The sequence below is a fragment of the Loxodonta africana genome, chromosome 25, assembly GCF_030014295.1.
Source record: "Loxodonta africana isolate mLoxAfr1 chromosome 25, mLoxAfr1.hap2, whole genome shotgun sequence".
In the NCBI taxonomy this organism is placed as follows: domain Eukaryota; kingdom Metazoa; phylum Chordata; class Mammalia; order Proboscidea; family Elephantidae; genus Loxodonta; species Loxodonta africana.
This window is the reverse complement of record NC_087366.1, coordinates 46,951,086-46,975,122: the sequence shown is the minus strand read 5'-3', so window position 1 is coordinate 46,975,122 and position 24,037 is coordinate 46,951,086. Positions and strand designations below refer to the sequence as shown.

At 42.6% G+C, this 24,037-nt stretch overlaps 1 protein-coding gene and 1 pseudogene across 1 annotated transcript in view; both read right to left on the bottom strand.

The window, feature by feature from the left end:
- KIF26B (kinesin family member 26B) overlaps window positions 1–24,037 on the bottom strand; it is a 567,584-nt gene that overhangs the window by 411,626 nt on the left and 131,921 nt on the right. The gene's annotated exons all lie outside the window — the stretch shown is intronic.
- LOC104845995 (protein BUD31 homolog) lies at window positions 14,773–15,392 on the bottom strand (annotated as a pseudogene).

The following is a 24,037-nucleotide window of genomic DNA, read 5'->3' as shown; positions in this document are numbered from 1 at the left end:
AGTTGTTTTATTCCTGGATTTGGAGTGAGGGGGCAATGAGATCTAAACTTACTCTTCTGGTCCCCTTTACAATCCAGTGGTGCCCACATGGGCCCCCACAGCTCTCAGGAGTTAAAGGTGAGTCCAAGGTAATGCTGGTTTATGTGGGGATCAGACCCATGGCCTTGGCCACATCATCAGGGCTCTGTGTTGAATGGCTGAGCTAAGTGGCATGATCTGGCCTTTTAAGGGCTCTCTTTCGGGACCATGGTAGCACAGTGGTTAAGCACTCGGTTGCTAACCAAAAGGTCAGCAGTTTGAAGCCACCAGCTGCTCTGTGGGAAAAAGATGTGGCTGCTTCCATAAAGATGACAGCCTTGGACACCCTATGGGGCGGTTCTACTCTGTCCTATAAGGTTGCTATGGAATTGATTCGCCGGCAACAGGTTTGGTTTGGTTTTTCTTTTGGGGCACTGGCCAGTCATGGCTAAATTGAATGGCATCTCAAATGGGAATTAAAAAGCCTCAGGTGTTATTTCCCGTCCTCCTGCTAGTCTTTGTTTGGGTGAGCTGTTTCCTCTTTCGAAGCTTCAGTTTTTTCAACTGAAATAAGTAAAATTCTCTGTTCATAGGTTTATATGAGTCAGAATCGATTCAATGATATCTAACAACAACTGCAGGTCACGGTGAGAATACCCTAGAACTATAAAGATGCTCGCTACTTTTCCTCAGAGGAACAAAATAGTTGGTTTTGTTATCTTAAGCCAGGACACCTTAACCAAGAGGTAAATCTATAGACTGCACTACAACCAATGGTAAGAATAGGTATAGGTGATGGTAATGAAATGAGAAGGTATCTTTCTGTACACATCTTCATGAAAAAACTTTAACTCAAGTGGAAAGAAACTTAGTGAATATCTTTGTTGTTGATATACACAATGAAGAAAAAAACATTGGGGTTTAAAAAGGTGGCAAAGGGATTTGGGGAAATAGCTCTGGACCAAGAATCGGAAGTCCTGGGTTTTAGCCTGCCTCTGCCCCTAAGTACTAATCATGCGGCGTTGTGCACCACACATTACTTCTCTGAGCCTCCAGTCTCTGATGTGGAACAAACATAGACTCACGATAGCTTCCTGGTTTACCTCAGAGGGTTGACCATTATGTCAGGTAAAATAACACGTGTAAAAGCAATTCGTGAACAGTAACACCTTAAATAAATGTAGTTATTTCTAAAAACACGATGTCATTTAATTATTACAGAATGTTCTTATGAAGTGGTAGGAACTGATATATTTTCTAAAGAGAATGTTAACAACAAACAAAATGGTAACACTGAGCCTGTTCTCTCATGTTTCTCAGATATTCCCACTTGAGGGATCCACATCTAAGCCGCAACAGAAAAACACCATGGACTCATAAGTATAACCCTCAGAATGCTTCCATTCACATATACTCAAAGTCAAAGGGATGCGTTTTAAAGTAAAATCTTTTTTTTTCCAACTCTAACAATGGATCAGGGACCCCATTAAGTATTGTGTCACAGTGCTACGGTCATTCATAAAAAGTCACCGAGAAATGACCCACAACTCTGATTGGGGTTGTTGTTGTTAGCTGCCACTGAGTTGGCCCAGGCTCATGGTAACCCCATCCACAAAAGAACAAAACGCTGTCTGGTCCTACACCATCTTCATGATCACTTGTGGATCTGACCATTGTGATCCACAGGGTTTTCACTGGGTGATTTTCAGAAGCAGACTACCAGGTCTTTCTTCCTAGTTGTCTTAGTCTGGAAGCTCTGCTGAAACCTGTTCAGCATCATAGCACCATGCGAGTCTCCACTGACAGATGGGTGGTGGCTGTACCTATGGTGCACTAGCCGGGAATCAAACCTGAGTCTCCCACATGGAAGGCAAGTGTTCTACCACTGAACTACCACTGCCACTCCCCCAACTGGGACACATCTCCAGTAATGTGTTGATACGTTTTTCCAAGAAGGACAGAAATTGTGTGAGATGCACACACACTAGGAGACAAAGCTCAGAGATGACTGAATATTCTGTAATCCAGATATAGGAAAAACTTATTTCAATGTTTTCTTTTGATTCAAAACACAAACACACACACACACATACACACTGAGTGCAGTAATTATTTTGCCAGGCACGAAAGATGTAATAATGAAGTAATCTCAATAATCATTTTTAAAAACCATTTTATGCCAAGTGGTTTTCACGGCTGTTTGTCAGGCCTGGCACACAGCCCGTACCAAGGACTTCAAGAGGAATGCTGAGCAAGAACGGACCCAGCAAAATGCCACACTGGCACCCACTCTTCAGCAGACTGTATACTAAATGGTGACAGGTATGGAAAGTCAAAAAGTCCAGCAGATGAATGCACTAGGGCAGAGGTTCTAGAAGTCTGAGTAAATAAGAGAATTGGACCTGACAGGTTATTATATAGCTTTTGTGATATTTGTTCAGCTTGCTTTGCTCTCTGTTGCTTACACCCTGGGAGTTGTAACTCAAAGGAAAACAATATCCATGGCCGTAATGAGTTTCACCCGCTTCCTTAGTACCATGCCAGTCACCTCAAACTCAAAACCCTAGACATCACAAACTTTTTCTAGTGTGTCTCCTTCTAGTTCAGAACCCTTGAAGTCTACAGAGCCAAACCCTAACCTTAGCTCCTGCTAGTTACTTCCCCTTCCATCCCCACCTCTGCTTACTGTCCTATCCCTAAACCATTACCTAGGTCTTCTCTTTCACAGAGAAAAGTGTGGTTTCCAACTTCAAACTCCATAATACTCAAACTTAGAGCTTCATCCTCTCCTTGAATTTCCTGGCACCTCGAAATGCATTTTTCCTATAAAGGAATCACTGTAGGCTCAATTTTATACTATGTCTCCCTAACCCCTGTCCAAATTCTCAAGCTCTTTCTTCCAGTGCATGACACTTCGTGAGGAAGAAAAATATATGACATTTGAAATAAATTCACCCATAAATATTGCTTTTTTTTTTTTTTACAAAAGTTTTCTTTCCAGGAGTAAAATACAATAGAATTTTCTCATAATAGTACAAGTTTTCCTTGTTACTGAGAAATCTTTAATCTTTGCTTTGTTTTGTTAGATCTTGTCTCACTAGCTTCTGTTGACCTAATCTGGCCACTTAAACCTCAGGGACAACAGACATACAGCAGACAGGGGAATTCAATTATTTACAGTTTGCAGAGTTTTCAGAAACACCTTTTACTCTGAAGAGTTATGCACACACCAGAATCTCCCAAACTAGTCCTTGTGGCTTTTTGACTTAGCTATGTGACCTTAAGGAGTCACAGCAAGGCCCTTCTGCAGAAGGCCAGCATCTGCAGATCACCACAGCACTCAGCTTTGAAATAACCCAGCACTGGTCTATGACCTGCAGGTCAGGGGTTAAGGAGGTTCTAAGGGACAAGAAGGGCAAGTAGTTCTGTCAGGCTCTATAATTTCCAGGGCAAAGAGAGCTCCTTGGCGAGGCAATGGGGGTGGCTGGCCTAGCCCCTGAGGGACATTCAGGGTGGTGCTGGCAGAGTTCTCCTTTTCCAGCATTTTCCTCTTCCTTCATCTTGCTGAAGTTAGATGGAATTTACACCTGTATTTGCCATCCATTTGTTGTATTGCTTTTTCCCCCAACCAATGACAAGTAGTGGTGCTGATGTTAATTAATTTTTTTTCCCTACTGTGCCCTATCTTTTGTGTGTACTTAATAAATATTTGCTGATGTGGCCCAGAGTTAAGCAGTAATACACTTAAGAGTCTCCTAGATCTTTTTTTAGAGTTCTTAGTTCTCACTACAGAGGAGAACTGAATGCAAAAGAGAAACAGCAGGTCAGCCTAGTCTATATTTCTACAGGAGTCTGCCTGTGGGTGGGGATCTGGTGCGTTCTAACCTGGAAGTCAGGTGGTATGTACCCTGTAACCTTAGAGACCTTAGCTTGTTTAAAAGTGTTAAATTTTCATGTATATCGCATATTTTTCAGGGCCATTGAAGACAAAAAGGTAATGTGTGGTAGCCACTCTACTTTGGCAAAGTTTTCTTTTAGTCCTTGACTCTACTCATCGGAAAATCTTCAAAGTGCTGGCAAGAAAGGTAGCAACCCAAAGCATCTGTAATTGAATTGTGTCCCTCCCATCCCCAAATTTATGTTGAACTTTTAAGCTCTGGTACCTGTGAAGGTGACCTTGTTTGGAAGTAGGGTCTTTGAAATGTTATCAGTTATGTTTACACAAGGAAACCCTGGTGGTGTAGTGGTTAAGTGTTACGGCTGCTAACCAAAAGGTTCGCAGTTTGAATCCACCAAGCGCTCCTTGGAAACTCTACGGGGCAGTTCTACTCTGTCCTATAGGGCCCCTATGACTCGGAATTGACTTGACGGCAATGGGTATGTTTACACGAGGTTATACTGGAGTAGAGTGGGTTCTAATGCCATCATTACCACTTGTTGTTAAGTCAGTTCTCACTCATGGCGACCCATGTATATCAGAGTAAACTGTGCTCTACAGGATTTTCAGTGGCTGGTTTTTTGGAAGTAGATTACCAGGCCCTTTCTTCCAAGGTACCTACAACCATTCAATTAGCAGCTGAGCTGCATTGACAATTTGCACCCAGGGACTCCAAAACCAATCACAGTGGTGCCCTTATGACAGAGGAGAAGAGACACAGAGACACACAGAGAAGAAATGACCCTGTGACGAAGGCTGCAGCTACAAGCCAAGGACTACCTAAGGCTACCAGAGTGGAGAGACAGGAAAGAATCTTTCCCCGGAGCCTTCAGGGAGAAAAATGGCCCTGCTGACACCCTGAATTCGAACAACTAGCCTCCGGATCTGTGAAACAATGAATTTCTGTTTTTATAAGGCACCCAGTTTGAGGTACTTTGTTATGGCAACCCTAGGAAACCAAGACAGCACCTTCCACGCAGAGTTCCTGCAGGGGCTCGCAGGACCCTAGACTGAATACCAGGGTCTGGGGGGCCCAAGGAAAGTGATCCAAAAACACCTGCAGAGGAGTCTGCCTCTGGTATAGGGTCCCACTCTTAGACAGTTACAGGAACCAAATTCTGCTGACTGCCAAGCCTGAAGCATCTAGGAGCTTTGTCCTTTTCTGAATCACTGAGCCACCAGGCTTAGAGTTTTCCACAGCCTCCTCTACTCCCTTCCTCCTCATTCCAAAGAAAAGCACAGGTCCAATTCAGTTTTTTCAGGTGACTTCATTCCCCCAAGTTGTTATTGAGGTGATTAGTCTGCTTTTCTCAGCAGTGCCCAAACAAATGGCCTCCCTTCCAGCTCTAGCCTCAAACTTAGGATAAACAGATCAATCAGCCCTGGGGGATAGCAATAACCCATGAAAACCTACAGACAATGAGCCCTCTGGGCCTGTCTGGAAAGAAAAAATTTAAGGGATAGGAGGCCCCATTAATATTGTTATTTATTAGTTAAAATTTTAGAATTTCTAGAGCTGGAAGGGACTTTAGTTCAACTTCTTAAGAAAATTAAGGCCTAGACTCTAAGATCTTTTAATAATACAGAACGGAATACAGCATGTCCATTTTGAAGCAGATTTCTGGATTTATTTTTCTCTTGTTGAACAGTAAAGTACAAAACAACATGGCAGCAAAATTCCTGTCAGGGAGTACAGAAAATCCAAATCAACCCTGAAATGTTGAAATCATATTTCACCGCAGTGTAACAGATCCAATATGCACTCCTGACTAAGGCATCCATCACCAGACACCAGGGAGCCCGCCACCAAAGGGCTGGACAACAGGGCGGCAAGACTCTTAAAGGAAAAGCACAGGAAACAAGTGAAATGACGATCACCCTGTTTTACAGAGTGGGGTTCTGTGAGCTATTTTTGGTATGTCAAAGAGCCCCATGGAAATCACACTTTTATGCATTCTTAAGCATTATTCCTTTAGCAGCAAGTATATCAAATCAACCATCACCCCTCTGTCAGTGTGTTGTACTGTGGTAGCTTGTATGCTGCTGTGATGTTGGAGGCTATGTGCTATGGACTGAATTGTGTTCCCCAAAAATGTGTGTCAACTTGGCTAGGCCATGATTCCCAATACTGTGTGGCTGTCCTCCATTTTGTGATCTGATGTAATTAACCCATGTGTTGTGAATCCTAACCTCTATGATGTTAATGAGGCAGGATTAGAGGCAGCTATGTTAATAAAGCAGGATACAACCTACACAACTAAGTTGTATCTTGAGTCAAATTCTTTTGAGATATAAAAGAGAGAAGTAAACACAGAGGAGAGGGAACTCATACCACCAAAAAAGAGAAGAGCCAGGAGCAGGGCATGCCCTTTGGACTTGGGCTCCCTACGCTGAGAAACTCCAAGACCAAGGGGAAGATTAATCACAAGGACCTTCCTCCAGAGCTGACAAAGGGAGAAAGCCTTCTCCTGGAGCTGGTGCCCTGACTTTGGAATTCTAGCCTCCTGAACTGTGAGCGAATAAGTTTGTGCTTGTTAAAGCCATTCACTTGTGGCATTTTGTTATAACAGCACTAGATAAGTAAGACACTGTACCACTAGTATTTCGAATACCAGCAACGTCACCCACGGTGGGCAGATTTCAGCAGAGTTTACAAACTGAGACAGACTAGGAAAAAGGCCTGCTGATTTACTTCCAAAACTTAGCCAATGAAAAGATTATGAATTACAGCAGAATATTATCTTCCCCTAGGTTGGAAGGCACTCAAAATACACAATGGCCACAACAATGAACTTGAGCGTACCAATGATCATGAAGATGTCACAGGACGGGGCAACGTTTTATTCTGTTGTACGACAATGTATCAAATTAATGTGGAGAAATTGGCTATGCAAGCTATTCAAGAACACTGCAGAGTGGTTATATATGTTTGATTTTTTTGAAAGGGGAGTAGGGGTGGGTGAATGAATTGTTACTTAATAAACATAGGTGTAGGGTTTTTAATTGTTTTTTTAAAAAAGCAGGTTCTATCAGGGAAAAAATAAGAGGTTGATGCTGTTTAAAAACTATTTGGAAACCACTAAGCTGGATATTCATCTTTGGAAAAGAGGTGGGAGAATTGTTCTATGAAGTAAAAATTACATAATCTCACTTGGGGAATAATTTTCTTAAATAAAAAGAAGCCAGGAAACCAAAAGGTACCACTCTCAGTCTCAGCAATTTTCTTTCACAGCACAAACACACAATAGCCTGCTTACATGAAACAGGTTATATAGTCTAGTTATGTGACACTATACCATATAGCCTATAGTCATGTTCTGAGTACTTATGTTCATTGGAATTCTGTTTGAATTTGCAGAATTAATGATATATATAATAACAGAGATCTGTTTTGTAGTCAAGTAAGTTAGGTACTTAATGACATTTTACCATTATTTGTGTTATCACATGAATTTACACCCTGCCAGAGAAATAGAAAATGATTTAATACTAAAACGTAATACATTTCTAAGGAATGTAAGGCAACTCACAAACCAAGGGGACCATATAAGTGTGCACTGACACCAAAACCAAGGGAAATCGTGGTCAAAGCCTATAGCTCAAAAATAAATGTCTTGATTATGGCTTATAACACAGCCAGTGGGAAGACTGTAAGACCCAGGAAACCTGTCATCTCACACTGACTGAGCATTAACTCTAGGGCCTCATTTATCTATTCATACATCCATTTATTTGTTTATTTAACAAATACATATTGAATTGCTTCTGTAGACTAGCTAAGCCTTATAAGTGCTTAACAAGTGCTCTGATTAGTTCCTGTTCCTGAACCCCGTGGAGTTTGCCATCTAGTTGGGGATTCAGATAATAGGCTAATACAATACAGTGAGCCAATGCCTAATAAGGGTGATTAGAGGGTGCTAACAGAACAGAAGGGAGTCCCTGGGCAGTACAAAGAAGTTCTACTGCAAACTGAAAGGTTGGAGTTTTGAGTCCACCCAGAGGCACCTCGGAAGAAAGGCCTGGCAATCCACTTTCAAAAAATCCGTCATTGAAAACCCTATGAAGCACAGTTCTACTCTGACACGCACAAGATCACCATGTGTTGGAGTCAATTCAATAGCAATTAGTTTCTGCCAGAGCACAAAGCAAGAGTTTATACATAGGCAGGAAAGGTCTTTCTTAAGAAAACGCTGTATCAGCTGAGACCTGAGTAAAGAGTAAGAGTTATGCAGGAGAAAGTGGGTGGGGAAGAAAATACTTCAAGGTAGAGGGAGCCACGTGTATAAAGGCCAGGATGTCATTAGAGTATGCTCACTTCGGGGAATGGAAGGAGAGCCATACACCAGGGTTATGCCATGAGTATGAGGAGTGGGGAGAGTTACGGTGGGAAGTGGTAGAAGAACAGGCTGGGAAAGTTGTCAGATGCCACATCACGATGGGTCTTACAAGTCATGTTGAGGAGCTTTAACTGTTTTCTCAGTACAAAGGGGAAATCACTGAAGGTTTTACTCGGGAAAATGGTATCTGTAAAAGAGGAATCACAATCTTTGAATGCACAGACATTTAGGAGGCGATGCATGGTTTGTATCTGTTAAATACCTGTTAAGTACTCAGACGCTCCTCCAAAGCAACAGTTCAGAGTATGAATGTGGGAGTGGGAATGCTCTTCTTGGGATACATGACATGGGTACTTGTCCACAGAGGAACTTGCTCCACAAGACTGCCCTTTTGGCCTGTGGATTGGGCAGCAGACGTTGCCAGTGCTCACTGGTATTTGTGGCTTTCCTCCCCTTCCTGGACACACAGAAAATAAGGCCCCCTTTGCAGTTGGACAGGGCCACATGACTGCTCCTAGCCAATGCACTACGACTGAAAGTCAATGTCGTCACTTCTGGATGATGCATAGTTAAAAGCCAATGTGTAGTTCTTGAGCCCCCCTTCCTGCCTCAGTGCACCCTGAAGTCTATGCTGAGATAGAGAGGCCACAGGATCAAAGCAGCTTGAAAACATGGAGGACAACTGCCCTCCAGTGTCACTTGGACTCACAGTGAACTTTGCAGAAACAAAAAATACACACTTTTTTTAATAGTAAGCCACTGAAATTTTGGTGTTCCCACAACTTGACCTAGCTTATCCTGACTGATATTGATGGGGGCAACATAGACCAATCTTACTCTGAACTATATTTTCTTATAAATACTGTCTGCATTTTAGAGTCCTTGGTTAGTGCAAACAATTAACTTGCTCGGCTGCTAACTGAAAGGTTAGAGGTTCAAGTCCACCAGAGGCACCTTGGAAGAAAGGCTTGGCAATCTACTTCTGAAAGGTCACAGCCATGAAAACCCTATGGAGCACAGTTCTACTCTGACACATGTGGGGTCGTTATGAGTTGGAGTCGACTTGATGGCAACTAGTTGGTTGGTAACATTTGCATTATTATTCTATTATTACTGTGAGGCAGCCAGCAGGACTGACGTAGTTGCCTAAAGAACTGAGTTCTAGTCCTGACCCTGCAGCTTATCAACCACATGAACTTGGGCAAACCACATGATTTCTCTGAGGACAACTTTCTTCTAGAAAAAGCGGGGAGCAACACTTGCTACCAGCTCCACCCCTGACCTTAGAGTAGGCGCAACATTTGAAATAAAAAGGGAAAATGCGTGTGAAAATGTTAGGCGAGGTATTACTAGTACATCATTTTCCTACAACTGCTAATGATAGTGTCCTGGGGGCAAGGGGGAGGAATGAATTAGAATTTTTTTAATCACCCTTCCTCACAAAAAAAAAAAAGCGGGGGGGCAAAAGACTTCTATATTTATGTAGATTAAAAATCTCATTTTGTTGCTCGAATAATTTCAGGTTTTTTGAAAGCTCCTGTGAAAGTTGATTATCATATGCAGGCTCAGATAATTTCCCCAGAGAGCTAAACAAATTAAAATATATTTTTTAACTCCAACAAGCTGCCACGCGCCATCAGTTGCATCCTTAGTACAAGTTCCATCATGTAACTTCCATCAGAAGCTGGGTGTCTAAGCAATATTTACCTGGAGGGAAGGGAGGCGGTGAAGGTGGCTGATGACGGGCCATGACGCGGTTCACCAGGATCCTCCAACTCCAGTGCCCGTTCTTACCAGACAGCCACGCTGAAGGCAGACCTACTTGTGCAGTCAGCGGCTGGACTCTTGATAGGTTGAACCATGTTCCTAATAAGTTGTCTCCTTTACCCACCCTGGGCCACCACTCTAGGAAGCCCTCAATCTGATATACAGATAATCCCACCCCACCCAGCTTGAGTTGGGGGTGATCTGCAGATGCAGTCGGGAGGGCCAATTCTCCCCAAGAGCGGACTCCTGTTCCCAGCTGGGGTCAAGTCCACTCCTTCTCACGTGTGTCAGAGTAGGACCGTCCTCCACAGGGTCTCGATGGCTGCTTTTTTTGGAAGGAGATCACCAGGTCTTTCTCCCAAGGCACCTCTGAGTGGACTTGAACTTCCAATCTTTTGCTTAGCAGCCAAGTGCATTAGCTGTTTTCACCACCCAGGGTCTCAAAAGAGCAGACTGAACGCTGTTGAACAGGAGGAAGTGATGATACGAAGGTGGCCAAATTAAGCTTCAGCAACTGCATTTTTAAGCACTTATACATTCATCTCTGGTGAGAACTACCCTCCAGGTCCAATGTGGGCCGCCCTCCTACAATGCTGAGATACTCGGGCCTTGCATAGAACATTGCTCTGTACATCGTCTTTCTGAGCTGTGGTTAGGATCAAGGAAGTGGGCACCCTCAAAGGAAAAATCAGGTGGTGAGAACAACTCCCAAAGAGAGAGAAGCTAGTCTAGCTTCTCTCTTCCTTTTATGCTTTTCCAGAAACTCTGGGTGTGATGTATTCCCCCAATTCTCTTCTCCTGTTTCAGCTTCATGCTGTTATCTACACAGGGCTCTCAACAGAAGTGCCTGAGGTACAGAACTGGAGAGGGACTGAGGTGTAGTGGAGAAAGCACACAATTTAGGGTCAAAACAATGAATGTTCAATCCCTGCTCTGATACTTAAGAGCTATGTATGATACCAGGAAAGTGCTTTGTAAATTGCAAATGGCTATGGTAAAATTGGAGCCCTGGTGACGCAGTGGTTAAGAGCTTGGCTGCTAACCAAAAGGTCAGCAATTTGAATCTGCCAGCCACTCCTGGGAAACTCTATGGGGCAGTTCTACACTGTCCCATAAGGTCACTGTCAATCAGAATCAACTTCACAGCAAGGGGTTTTATGGTAAATGTAGTTGTGACAGCTTTTCATTTGCAGCTGCTCTGTGGTACACCTTTCCAAAGCCAGCCCTGTGTGGCTCCCATGCATCCGAACAGCTCCTGGAGGTATCTGCCTTCCCATGAGCTCTCTCATCATTATCCCCAGGCTACTGCTGCTCCCCCGTCCACGGATGCCTGTATAGCACACAAGCACATCGCCCTCTTCCCTCCAGAGAGAGAGTCTTGGAGTACAATAGAAGGCAACATCTGACTTAAACTACTTCCACCACTAAGATCAGCTTCATTCAAATTGTTCTTGTTGATATTAGCTGCCATCCCATGGACCCCCGACTCATGGCAACCCCATGCACAACAGAATCGGACCACTGGGATCCATAAGATTTTCACTGGCTGATTTTTGGCAGTAGATCACCAGGCCTTTCTTCCTAGTCCATCTTAGTCTGGAAGCTCCACTAGAATCGGTTCAGCATTATAACAACACACAAGCCTCCATTCACAGATGGGTGGTGGCTATACATGAGGTGCGTTGGCTGGGAATCAACCCCAGGTCTCCTGCAGGGAAGGCAAGAATTCTACCACTGAACCACCATTGGCCCTCTTTCTTTTTTTTCCACCACTGCTTTTCTTATTCAGATTAGGACCCTGAAAACATTACATCATTCCCTAGCTATGTGACCCTGAACAAGTTACTTAAACTCTAAAAGCCTTGACTTCCTTAGAATACTGTTATGAGGCTTAAGTGAGCTAAAATATGTAAAGCGCTTAGAAGTGGGCCAAGGATGTTGTTATTGGTATTATCATTATTATAAAAAATGGAATTTGGGAGAGGAAAGGTTAAATGGATAAGAGAGTAGGAAATCCTCCCACCATTCCATGTCACCAGTCAGAAAGCCTAGGAACTCAAAGATTTACTTCTCTGAATACAAAATAACTTACCACCAGTACCTGAGTCCTGTGCTATCTTTACGTGCATGTAGACCATCACCGGCAGTGTTGTTAGCACAGATAACCCTTGGTATTCCAGGCATCCCTGATGCACATTAACCCCTGTCCCTCAGCTGTGCTCCCCTGCACGTCTTACACACCGCTCCAGAGCCCAGAGCACATTTGCTGGAATGCCCTGTTGGCCCACCTCCCCACCCAAAGATTGGGTCTCCTAGGGGAAATCTCTCTCAGAATCCACGCTAGAAATAGTTATTCCTCCTTGGGTAACTGGTTTGCTCTTACACTGTTGTTGTTAGGTTATCTTAAGGACCCTAAATTGAGTTACTGAACACTTTACCTTTCTTCACCATCTTTTGGGAAGCTCATGACCAAATCATTGGGCCACCTCTAACCAGAGCTTCAGGCTGAATGGCATGGATTCCATGTGCTCATCTTTCCCTAGATTAGAACCTATTATTCCAATCCTTACTTTCCCTTAATCTTCATGTCCTCACCTAGTCATTCTTTTTCTTGCTCAACTGCATGTATTTTAAAAAGACATCTCAAACTTACTTTTGAATGAAGATATTTATGTAAATAAGATATCTGAGTATGTGTGCACCCACACATATACCCAGAGGGGTTATTTAATCTTCTGCTCTCCAGTGCACAGGATGCTGTCATTTTTCCAAACACTATGATTAAATTGAATTGATTGATCTGAATTGATAGTCTGTTAAACTGTACCATATCTGCCACATCAAAAATGTTCTGTGTTCACCAAGCTTTTGTATTTCAACAAGACCACCACACAGCCTTCCTCCCTGCATCCCCCCAACTCCTGTCCAAAATTCCAGGAATGAGGTGATACATGTTGCCTTCTAACTCCCCTCAGGTCAAACCGACTCAGGGAAAAAACCCCAATTTAATGGCCTTAAAGATGGACTCTGAATAATGGAAACAAGACAGATTGACAGCTTTCAAATAGAAAATTGCCTCCAGAGTTAACAATTGACATGAAAGTTGGTCTGAAAGATTAACCAGTTAAAGATTCCCAGAGGGTGATAACAGTTACTTCTGAGGAGAGGGGGAGGGAAATGAGATTTGGGAGAGGAAGGAAAGACTCAGCTAAATGTATCTGAAATTTTTTCATTAAAAAAAATAAAAATAAGAAAAGCTCCAAAGCAGATAGTGCTCAAAGCTAGCCTCCATTAAATACGGGTGGTAGGTTGGTTTGTCACATCATTCTCTGTGCATTTCCGTGTATCTGAAATACTTTTTAATTTGATAAATACATTTACTCAAAGAATTACACTTTTCAACAAAGATTCCTAGAAGAAATGAGCTTTAAATTGAACTTGAATGGATATCAGGGACTTATCACCCGGGACAAGGAGTCCCTGGGGCCCATTCATTAACAGAGGATCTGTGGAACAAAGCTAAGCACTCATTTATTTTGCAGATCACAGTCCCTCCTTGCTGAAATGGATTTAAGTGTTTTCACAGAGCTTCTGGCATCCTATTCCCTCTTTGTCATAGTCCCACACGAGACAGTTTTGTTTACAACTATGAAATACTGCCAATCTCTTCAAAGACAACTGTACCCAGAAAAAGCGCATTACCTCATCTGACAAACTAATATAGATGATAAGGAATCTTAAGAATGCCGCCAAAAGTTAATTGACACTAATTTGAACAGTTACCAGGGTTACAGAGAATAATAATACCCTGCATAGTTAGAGTGTTATAAGTTTCCAAAAATGTCTTTAGACATCTGATCTTGCATTGTTCTTGAAAGACCCTTATGAAAGAGATAGGTAAAGACAGTGTTGTATCTGTATCACTTCTAATAATTTCAAAATCCATTCATCCTATCAAGTGGTAAAAATTTATCAGGTACCAGCTGGATAAGACCAGGCGCCAGGTGCTCTGAGGGATGCTACCAAGAGTAACCACTCCTCCTGGCCTTGAGGAGCTCTCAATCAGATGGAGATAATAGGACAAAGTAATAAATACAACACAAGGCAGACAATGACGAGGGCTGGAGGAGAGGGATCAAAGGAATATCTATCTGGAGGAAGAAGCCATATCAAGTCTGATGAATTGTGATATTTGAATAATGCATAAGCTTTACAAATGTATTTATGGAGGAAAAAAGTTCCATATTAATAAAATCCATTGCCATTCAGTTGATTCTGACTCAAAGTGACTGTACAGGACAGTGTAGAACTGCCCCATAAGGTTTCCAAGGGGTGGCCAGTGGATTCGAACTGCAGACCTTTTGGTTAGCAGCCCAATGTCTAACCACTGCACTACCATATTAATAAAAGGTATTAAAAACCAAGACATGGAGTTGGACTTTATTTAGAAGACAATGGACAAGTTTTAGAATATAGTCACACATCTATAATAAAATTTTCCTACTTTTTTTTTTTTTTTTGAGGCTTAGGTTTTATTTTTACAAATCACAGCTGATGGACACTGAAGTCCTCCCCAGGAAGTCCACATTCTAGTGCTAGCCAGGAGTAGTGCTAGGCAGAGAAGAGGGGCTCCCAGGAAGGGGGAGTGGAGCAGAGGTAGAGCCTACAGAAGCCCAGAGTTCAGGGTGGCGTGGGGGGTGAGGCTGGAGAGCCTCAGTCAGAGTAGGGCCAGCAGCCGCAGTGTGTGCACTCAATAACCCAGCATGGTTCCAGCTTGCTTTTGAGGACCCAGCATATGCGGTTGGTCCCAAAGTTGGTGTCCCGAGTCTGGACGCAGCACAGACAGCGAAGGTTCTCATACCCCTGCTTCTTCCATTTTGCCATCAGGTTATTATCAGGATAGCCTTCTTTAATACAGTATTTGTACAGTTCTCTGTTTATGGTTTTCTGCTTATGGGAGTGGTAGAAAACGGATCAAGTTCTCTGGTGGTGATGGATCCCGAAAATGGGCCACAGAAATTCTACTCCGTCTTTCCCTCTGTTTCAGCTTCTCTCATCTTTTGATCCAATTCATCCAGTTCGGTTCAATCAACTCCCAGCCATCTGGGGGAGCTTTCCAGCTTCTTTTGACTTTAGGCATTTTAATTCACAAAATAATCCACAAAGATCTTAGGGTCTGCTTTCCAAGGGTGTAATGGAAAGACCTCTGGATTCTGCAGTTACAGGCCTGGGTTCTTCTCCAGCTCTACCACTTACTCACTCTGTGACACTGGGGAGGACACCTTCCCATTCTGGTCCTCGGTCTCCTCATCAAAACCTCTGTCTCCTTTGGCCACCGCTTCTCTACTCTTTTTCCTACCTTTTAAAAAAAAAAAAAAACGGCTTATTGATATATACATATTTTGGTCTTACTTCAAAATATGGCCAGAATGCTTCTTTGAAGTGAGGATGGTGAGACTTCAACTAGCTTACTTTGGACACATCACCAAGAAAGAACAGTCACTTGGAAAGGACATCATGATTATCAGTGAAGGGTCTGTGAAAGCTAAGGAGGCCCTCAGTGAGATGGAAGGACTCAGTGGCTGAGAAATAATGAACTCAAACATGCCAACGATCATGAAGGCGGTTCAGGACTGAGCAACACTTCATTCTGTTATACATAAGGTCAGTTGAGTTGGAGCTGACTCAACAGCAACTAACAGCAACATTGATCTATAATTCTTATACCCTACAATTCATTCATTTACGGCACACAACTCAACGTTTTTATCATAAACAAGGGTTATGCATCCATTGCTAAAATTTGGACATTTTCATCCTTCCAAAAGAAATCCCGTATCCATAACCTGTCACTCTCCATTCCCCTAGATGTACCATAAAAAACCAAACCCATTGTTAGCAAGTAGATCCTGACTCATAGTGACCCTACAGGACAGAGTAGAACTGCCCTAAAAGGTCTCCAAGGACCGGCTGGTGGATTCAAACTGCTGACCTTTTGCTTGGCAGCTGATCTCTTAACTATTGCGCCACCAAGGCTCCACCCCACCATAAGTAACCACTAATCTATTTACTGTCTCTATAGATTTGCCTATCTTGGGCATTTCATATAAATAGAACCACACGAGATGTGGCTCTCTGTGACTGACTTCTACCACTTAGCACAATGTTTTCAAGGTTCATCTATGTTGTAACAAGTATCAATATTTCAATTCTTTTTATTGCCGAATAATACTCTGCTGTATGGATATACCAATTTTACTTTTAATTTTGATGTAGTCCAACTCATCAGTTGTTGGGCATTTGGGTTGTTTCTGTACTTTGGCTATTGTGAATAATGTTCCCACGAACATTCACGCTCAATCACTTGAGTATATGCCTGCATGTAGAATGGCTGAGTCATACAGTAACTCTATGTTCAACCATTTGAGGAACCGCTAGTGTTTCCCAAAGTGGCTGATCCATTTTACATTCCCACCAACCGTGTCTGAGTGTTCCAGTTTCTCTACATCTCCAGCACCTTAGTGTCCATCTTTTTGTCATAGCCGTTCTACTGGGTGTGAAGTGGTATATCATTCTGGTTTCGACTGGCATTTCTCAATGACTAATGATGCTGAACATCTTTTCATATGCTTATAATCCATGTGTATATCTTCTTTGGAGAAATGTCTTTTCATAGCCTTTATCCATGTTTTAATTGGGTTGTCTCTTTATCATTGAGTTTGAAGAATTCTTTGTATATTCTGGATAGAAGTTCCTTATCAGATATATGATTTAAAAATATTTCCTCCCATTCTGTGAGTTGTCTTTTCTCTTCTCTTTCTTGATGATATCATTTGCAGCACAAAAAAAAAAAAAATTATTTTTGATGTATTCCAATTTATCTATTTTTTCTTTTGTGTTTTCCTACATAGTTGTATGCTCTTTTATATTCTCTTCACAATAATTTTGTAATATTTTTGTAGACAGAATAGAAACATAACTCAGTCCTTCTAGCAAGGTTGATGATTTTTTTAAACTGATAGTTAAGAAGCAGCTTAGCTTCTGACTGTACCTTTCACCTCCAGTAGCCCCACATTTCTGGTGCCAGACACCACATGGCATTCACACAGTGATGCGCCCTGGTGATGCCTGGTGATTTGGCACAATGAGCAGAAAGAAGCCATTGCTATACTGGAACCCTGTGGGGTAAAGAATTTACCTTTACCCAAAGTAAAGTGGCCTTTGTCCTTGGCTCTGGAGAAGTAACTCTTGGAGTAATTGGGTGTTTTATTCTGGTACATCCAGACCACACTTGAGGATTTATGCTAGCGAGTGGGAGCTGGCCAGAAAAGTCTCACCAGGGAGGCCCACCTATATCAATTTGCCTCAAGAGCCATGATTTAGCCTATCATGTAGGACTGGCCAATAAAAGCCAAGAACACCAAGGCTCAGAGCTTCCTGGTTGTCAAAGGGAGGGTGATGCACACTCTCTGAGACAATGAACCTTTGTGTTGGGGACCCTCCCAGACCTCACCTGTGCATCTCTTCCTTATGACAATCCTGATTTATGTCCTTTTGCGATAATAAATCTATAATCATTAGTAAAAACAAAAAAACAAACCCATTGCCATCGAGTCAATTCCAACTCACAACGACCCTATAGGACAGAGTAGAACTGCTCCACAGGGTTTCCAAGGAGTACCTGGTGGATTCAAACTGCCAACCTTTTGGTTAGCCGCTGTAGCTCTTAACCACTACACCACCAGTGTTTCCATAAGTATAGTACTCTCCATGAATTCTGTGAGTCATTCTGGGGAAGTATCAAACCCAAAGGAGAAGGGGGAGCCAGCAGGTGAAAATGAAGGTACCGTGTGGACTCCCAAACTTGCAGCTTGTACCTGGCCTATTTGGCAGTCTGAAGGATGGTGTTCTTTTAACCTGTGAGATCTGCCCTAGCTCTGGGTGGCTAAGATCAGAGAGAAAGTATGCCACCTGGGCAGCTGGTATCAGAAATGATTGAGAAGTGGGAGGGGGGACTGGATCAATCTCAGATTTGGGGAATTAGATTCAAGCTGATTCTTATCCACAAAGTTATCCACAAAGATCCCTAGCAATAATTTAACTAACCACATAAAGCTAACCCACAAAAGCAAAATTAATCTCAACTTTCGCTTAAGAGGATCTCAGAAATGCCCACAGCTACTCCAATTCCCCCTGACAGGAGGGGATATGTGAGGGAGGCCAGGACGGCAGGTAGAGAGGAGTGATCTGAACCCACTGCAGTTAAATATCTTACTTTTGAAAATCTGACAAACACATATGGCCCTGTGAACACATGGCAAGGGTTTCCACACACCTTGGAAGGGGCCTATGCAAGGAAGAGGCCCTGAAGCTTAAGCTTCATGAGCTGCACAGTAAATCCATGCTTGGCACACATTATGGGAGAAGTGGGTCAAGGACAGAAGCTGGGGAGATGTCTATATTATTTAAGGAGCAAAAAGAATAAATAAAATCAACAAGAAAGAGGTAAGTAGCATCTAAGTTAGAAAGTACAGTATCTCAGAATAGCAACAGCTAATATTCATCAAGGCATTCCATGTCAGCACGGTTTCTAAGTACTTTAAATCGTTGTTGTTGTTAGTAGCTGTCAAGTTAGCTCCAACTCAGGATGACCCCATGTACAACAGAATGAAACACCGCCCAGTCCTGTGCCATCTTCATGATCACTGATGTGCTCGAGTCCATTGTTATGGCCACCATGTATTTTGAATGCCTTCCAACCTAGGGGCTCAACTTCCACTGCTGTATCGGGTCATATTCTGTCGCTATCCATAGGGTTTTCATAGGCTACTTTTCAGAAATAGATCACCAGGCCTGTCTTCCTAACCTGTCTTAGTCTGAAAGCTCCACTGAAACCTGTCTGTCATGGGTGATCCTACTGATATTTGAAATACTGGTGACATAGCTTCCAGCATCATAGCAACATACAAGCCACCACAGTACGGCAAACTGACAGACAGGTGGTGGAATACTTTAAATATATCATCTGATTTAAGCCTCAAAATAAACCTATGAGAGGAAGCCAAGGAAGGGAAAAAAAAAAATCTCCAGAATGAAAATATTGTCAACAGTACCAGATATGGTAGAAAGGTAAAAAAATGATGAGGGCTCACAAAATAATTTAGGAATTGGGGATTAGATTTGGTAACCAGAAAGCTGTTGGCCACGTAGGAGAGGGCAGTTTCAGGATGGCGTAAGGAACTTCAGACCAAGTGTAAAAGGTATAGAGCGAGCTAGTCCTGAGTCGGTGCATGTGGCAAGCACAGATTTTTCTTTCAGAAAGCTGGGCAGTGAGAGGAGAGTTAGGACAACAATAAAGGAGGCTTGCAGGATCAAGGGGTGTTTGATTTTTATTTAGACTTGGGCTTGTCTGTACATTGATGAAGAGTCAGATGTAGCAAATTTCTGGTGACAGCAGGAGGGAAAAGAATCCAGAACCAAAGTGGAGAAGAGCAAAGAAGAAAAGGAGATACTTCTTCCTCAGAGTCACTGAAGGCAAACACGTCCGAGCATTTAATAGCAAAATCTAAAAGGATACCAACTCCATTTTGTATCACTGGTCAGACATTCCTTCCTGTATAAAAATACCCTCGTTTCCCAACCACAAGGCAATTCACGGAAACTTTTGCCATCAATGGCTGAGCCTTCTTCGGGTCTTGCTTAGCAACTGTTTGGTCAGGAGAGTAAATACACTCTGATATCTACAGGCCTCCACATTTAGAACCACCTTTAGAGGGAATATATCAAAACTTAGCTCTCTGCTATCACAAAAGAATGAGTCTGAAATTCGTCTAAAATCCCATGAGGATTATTTGGTTATTAGTGCTTTTTCCTTTCTCCAAAGACAACTGCAAAATTTGCCCCCCTGAGTACGTGGCTGGTTTATACTCCAAGAACTGGAATGTTTTTTTATTTTCTTTAGTGCAAGGTGATCTGCTTCTCTGAACCCTCCCCTGGGAGCTACATTTGAAACAGGGAAGACTGCAGAGTTGGAAAACTTTCCAACAAAGTCATTAACTTGAGAAGCATCACATTTGCTCCATGGTGAAAGCCCGCACTTGTATGTCTTCAAGGTCTCACACTTCCTCCCCTCCTTACCTGGGGTCACACAGCCTAACCAGATGTCACTTCAAAGTACAAAAACGAGGAATAGTCCTGCACCCCTCAGGACTTCACAAAGGCGGCTGAAGGGGCCGGCATGGTTAGAAGTGCCTTTGTGGATGTTTTATCAGTGCTTGCTCTAAAAGAGAAGGTTTTTTTTTTCCAAATTTTGTTTTTTGGGGAGTCCCGTTTCCTTGACAGCACATTTAGTTAATATAAGAAATCACTGCTGTCAGATATTCTTTGGGTGTGCAAGCAATAACTACCCAGTTGCAAAAAAATCAAGAAAGCCAAATTAATTGTGCAAAGGTTGTGTAAATAAATCTTGTAAGTTAATGTACTGAGTTCAATGTCACAGCTGGGAAGGATCTTCAAGGTCTTTTAGTCAATTTCTCTTTACAGATAAGGAAATTCAGGCCAAGAAAGGTGTTAAAAAAAAAAAAAAAACTTGCTCTAGGTCACTGAACACGTTAGAAGCGGAACCAAGAATAAAGCCCAGGTCTTCTGGTAGATTCTGATACTTTTCTTAACCACCATAGAGATGGCTATTCTTCATCTCTATCACCACGTACTTCCTCATGCTCTGGAAGAAATAACCACAATTCCCCGATACAATGGGAAAATGCTTAATGTTTCACTGCTTCCATGACACATAAAAGGAATGAGTGGGGAGTAAAGAGATAAGCAAGCCATTACCTCCCTTGCTGGTCATTTTATGGACTCACCTTCCTTTAATATTATATCTAATCAATATTACATCTAATTTATGGCTGAACAAAACTGGGTGCTTTCACATGACTTAACTATGCCCTGGTGGCATAGTGGTTAAGAGTTACGGCTGCTAACTAAAAGGTCGGCAGTTCGAATCGGCCAGGCGCTCCTTGGAAACTCTATGGGGCAGTTCTACTCTGTCCTATAGGGTTCCTATGAGTCAAAATCAACTTGATGGCAGTGGGTTTGGTTTTTTTTTTTTTTTTTTGGAATCAGGAACTGGAAGACAGAGGGCGTGACCCAGGGATTTCTTCTTTGGAGATTCTATCCAGCTTTGTGGTTCACCAACAGGCCATTAAGCTTTCAATCAGATTCATTTGACCAGTAAACATCTAAAATAACAACAGCAATATGTTTCCTTTCTTTTGAAGAGCTCTTTAATGCAGGCATCAGAGAATGAGCTCAACTGACATATGAAGAAGCACTATAAGTTAAGATACCGGGCAAGTGGCAGGAAGGTACAGACTCCAACCCAAGCCCTAGAACCTTATTCGGTCCAACCTCCTGAGTACAACCAAGCAGTACAGCCAGAGTTTGGCCAGGCAGCCACTTTGCTACACTGCCTGGCTGTTCGTTTATATAAACACACAGCTGAAGAGAATCCGGGACTATCTCCAAAGGAGAAAGCCCTGCTTTTGTCTTACAAAGCTGCTCTGACCCCAAAGGAACGTACAATAGGAAATGAAAGTTGGACAGAAAATCAATTCCAACAGGAAACAGGATGATCCCTGCTCAAGCTCAGTTCCAGGATCCATCACTGTAATAACCCAGAGCTGTGCAGCCAGGGAGCCATGGCCCCAACTCTTGCGTACGGCAGAAAGGGAGAAGGGAACGGCTCAGAGAAGCCGCAGCCATGTGCAGGGACCACAGGCACTGCAGGCATTGCAGTTGGGTTTCATTTTAATGAGATTTTAATTTATTTGTGCCTCTCCCAACGAAAGGATGAAGGTTGTTTTTCAAGAGGAACTTGAACTAAAGACATTAAAAACCTTTTTAAAAAGCAGTGATAGAAGAAGAAAGGCAGTGTCTGGAGTCTAAATAAGACGAACTTTCTATTGAGCAAATCAATATATTGTAATTCCCCACAGGAAGACGCCAATGTTTCCAGAAGCTCCACTCAGCACGTAGTTAGTGAGTTCCTATTACGTCGAGGACTGGGCAAAGAACCAGAAATAGAAAGATGAATAAGATACGCTTGCTCTAGAATTTCAGCTGAGCTACTAGACACTGTATCTTCACCAAAAACTATTAGAACTCTCTGGGAGGCTTCAAAGAATTGGGTTTTGCAGCACCTGACACCCTACAGGGCAGTGGGAGCCCAGGTCAAGACATAAAAGCAGGTGTTCCTGAGCACCAGTCATCTGCCTCAGCATCTCTCCTCACATGCTGCTTACCCTCTGAATCACTTGGCAGCTTATTAAAATGAGTAAAGTACAGACCCTCATGACAAGCGTTACTTAAGAACAAAGAGTATTAAAGGATTTTGCAAAAATTAGAAAGGTCACTATGACTTATGCTGATGTCCCTGGGTGTTGGAAGCAGTTAAATGGTCAGCTGCTTACAGAAAGGCTGGCAGTTTGAGTCCATCGACAGGTGCCTCAGAAGAAAGGCCTAACAATCTACTTCCAGAAAAATCAGCCATGGAAAACCCTAAGGAGCATAGTTCTACTCTGAAACATACGGGGGTCGCCAGGAGTCACAGTCAACTTGACAACAACAGGTATTGGTTATGACTTATTTGATAAAAGACAACAGTGGCCTGGTAAGTAGCTCAAAATGGTGCATAATGCTGAAATTATTTACACTAAATTGGATCATCTTTTCCAGTAAGTACAGTGGGATGGAGGAGAGAATTCTGGATGTAAACCCAAAGGATATACTCTCCAGACCCAGCTCTACCCATTGTTAGCTGGGCAACTTTGGGCACACCACTTAACTTCTCTGTGCCTCAGTTTCCTCACATGAAATGGGATACTATTATCTGCTCAACTCCTTAGAACTGCTGTAAATATCGAAAGAGATTATTTATGTGTAAAATGTTTTGAGAATTCTAAAATGTTCTGCAAAGATTAGTTCTTATTACCCCCTTTCTAACATTTTTCTTCTATATAAAATTAATTTGCCTTTCCTATGAAAACACAGTCTGATGATGCAAAGTCAGCTGGGATCAGAGCTTGGCCTCTGAAAACCCATAAAGCAAGTGGTCCCAACTGAAAAAAAAATCCAAATTGAATATAAAAGCAAAGTGCAAGCCTTTCACTTGCTCAGACCTGGTTGTAATTTTCTTTCTTTGCTAGACTCTGGGCAGGCAAATGGGCACAAGGTCTGAAGGTAGCAGGGGCTAGGGCTGATGCAATAATAATAATGGAAAGAGGGGAAACAATCTGTCTGTTCAAATCCAACTCTGGGAATGAGGGCTAAGCTACAAGGCAGGTGGAGAGGCAGGAAGCTGGGTTAGGAACACAAACAGGTTTAGTAATCAATCCAAAATCACAGTTGTGAAAACCACATAAAATGCCATCTGGCCTCCTGGATCTCGTGGGACATTAAGCAAAGGCAGCCTTCCAATACACATGTTCTCATTGCTCCGAGAACAGCTCTTCTCATTACCCAGTCAACTGTGAAAGAGTTACCCAGATTTTTCCACCCTCGCCAGAGTCGTTTTTTCCCCCTTGCCAGAATTGTTCTGAACACCAGTGAAAACAGCTCACGTATTATGGGGAGGCTGTTCATCCCTGGACACTTTCTGGATTCTGAAAACCAGTTGGTGACCCGAGGTCTCTCTTCCGCTGTCAAGGATGGCTTACTATGACACCATTTCCACCTTCCTCTTGCTTTAAAGATGTCGTAAGTAAAGCTGACAATATTCTAGGAGCTAACTGTTGTATAGCGTAAGCTTACAGTCAAAGAAGGTAAAATTTGGCCATCAGTTGGAACAAAGAAGTGTCACTCTTCCACAAGATTCACCAGCACACATGAAATCTGCCACCATGGTGTCCCATATCTCAGCCACTAGGCTATAGGCTTTGGAAGGGCAGGAACTAACTCATAATTTGACAGTTTCCCA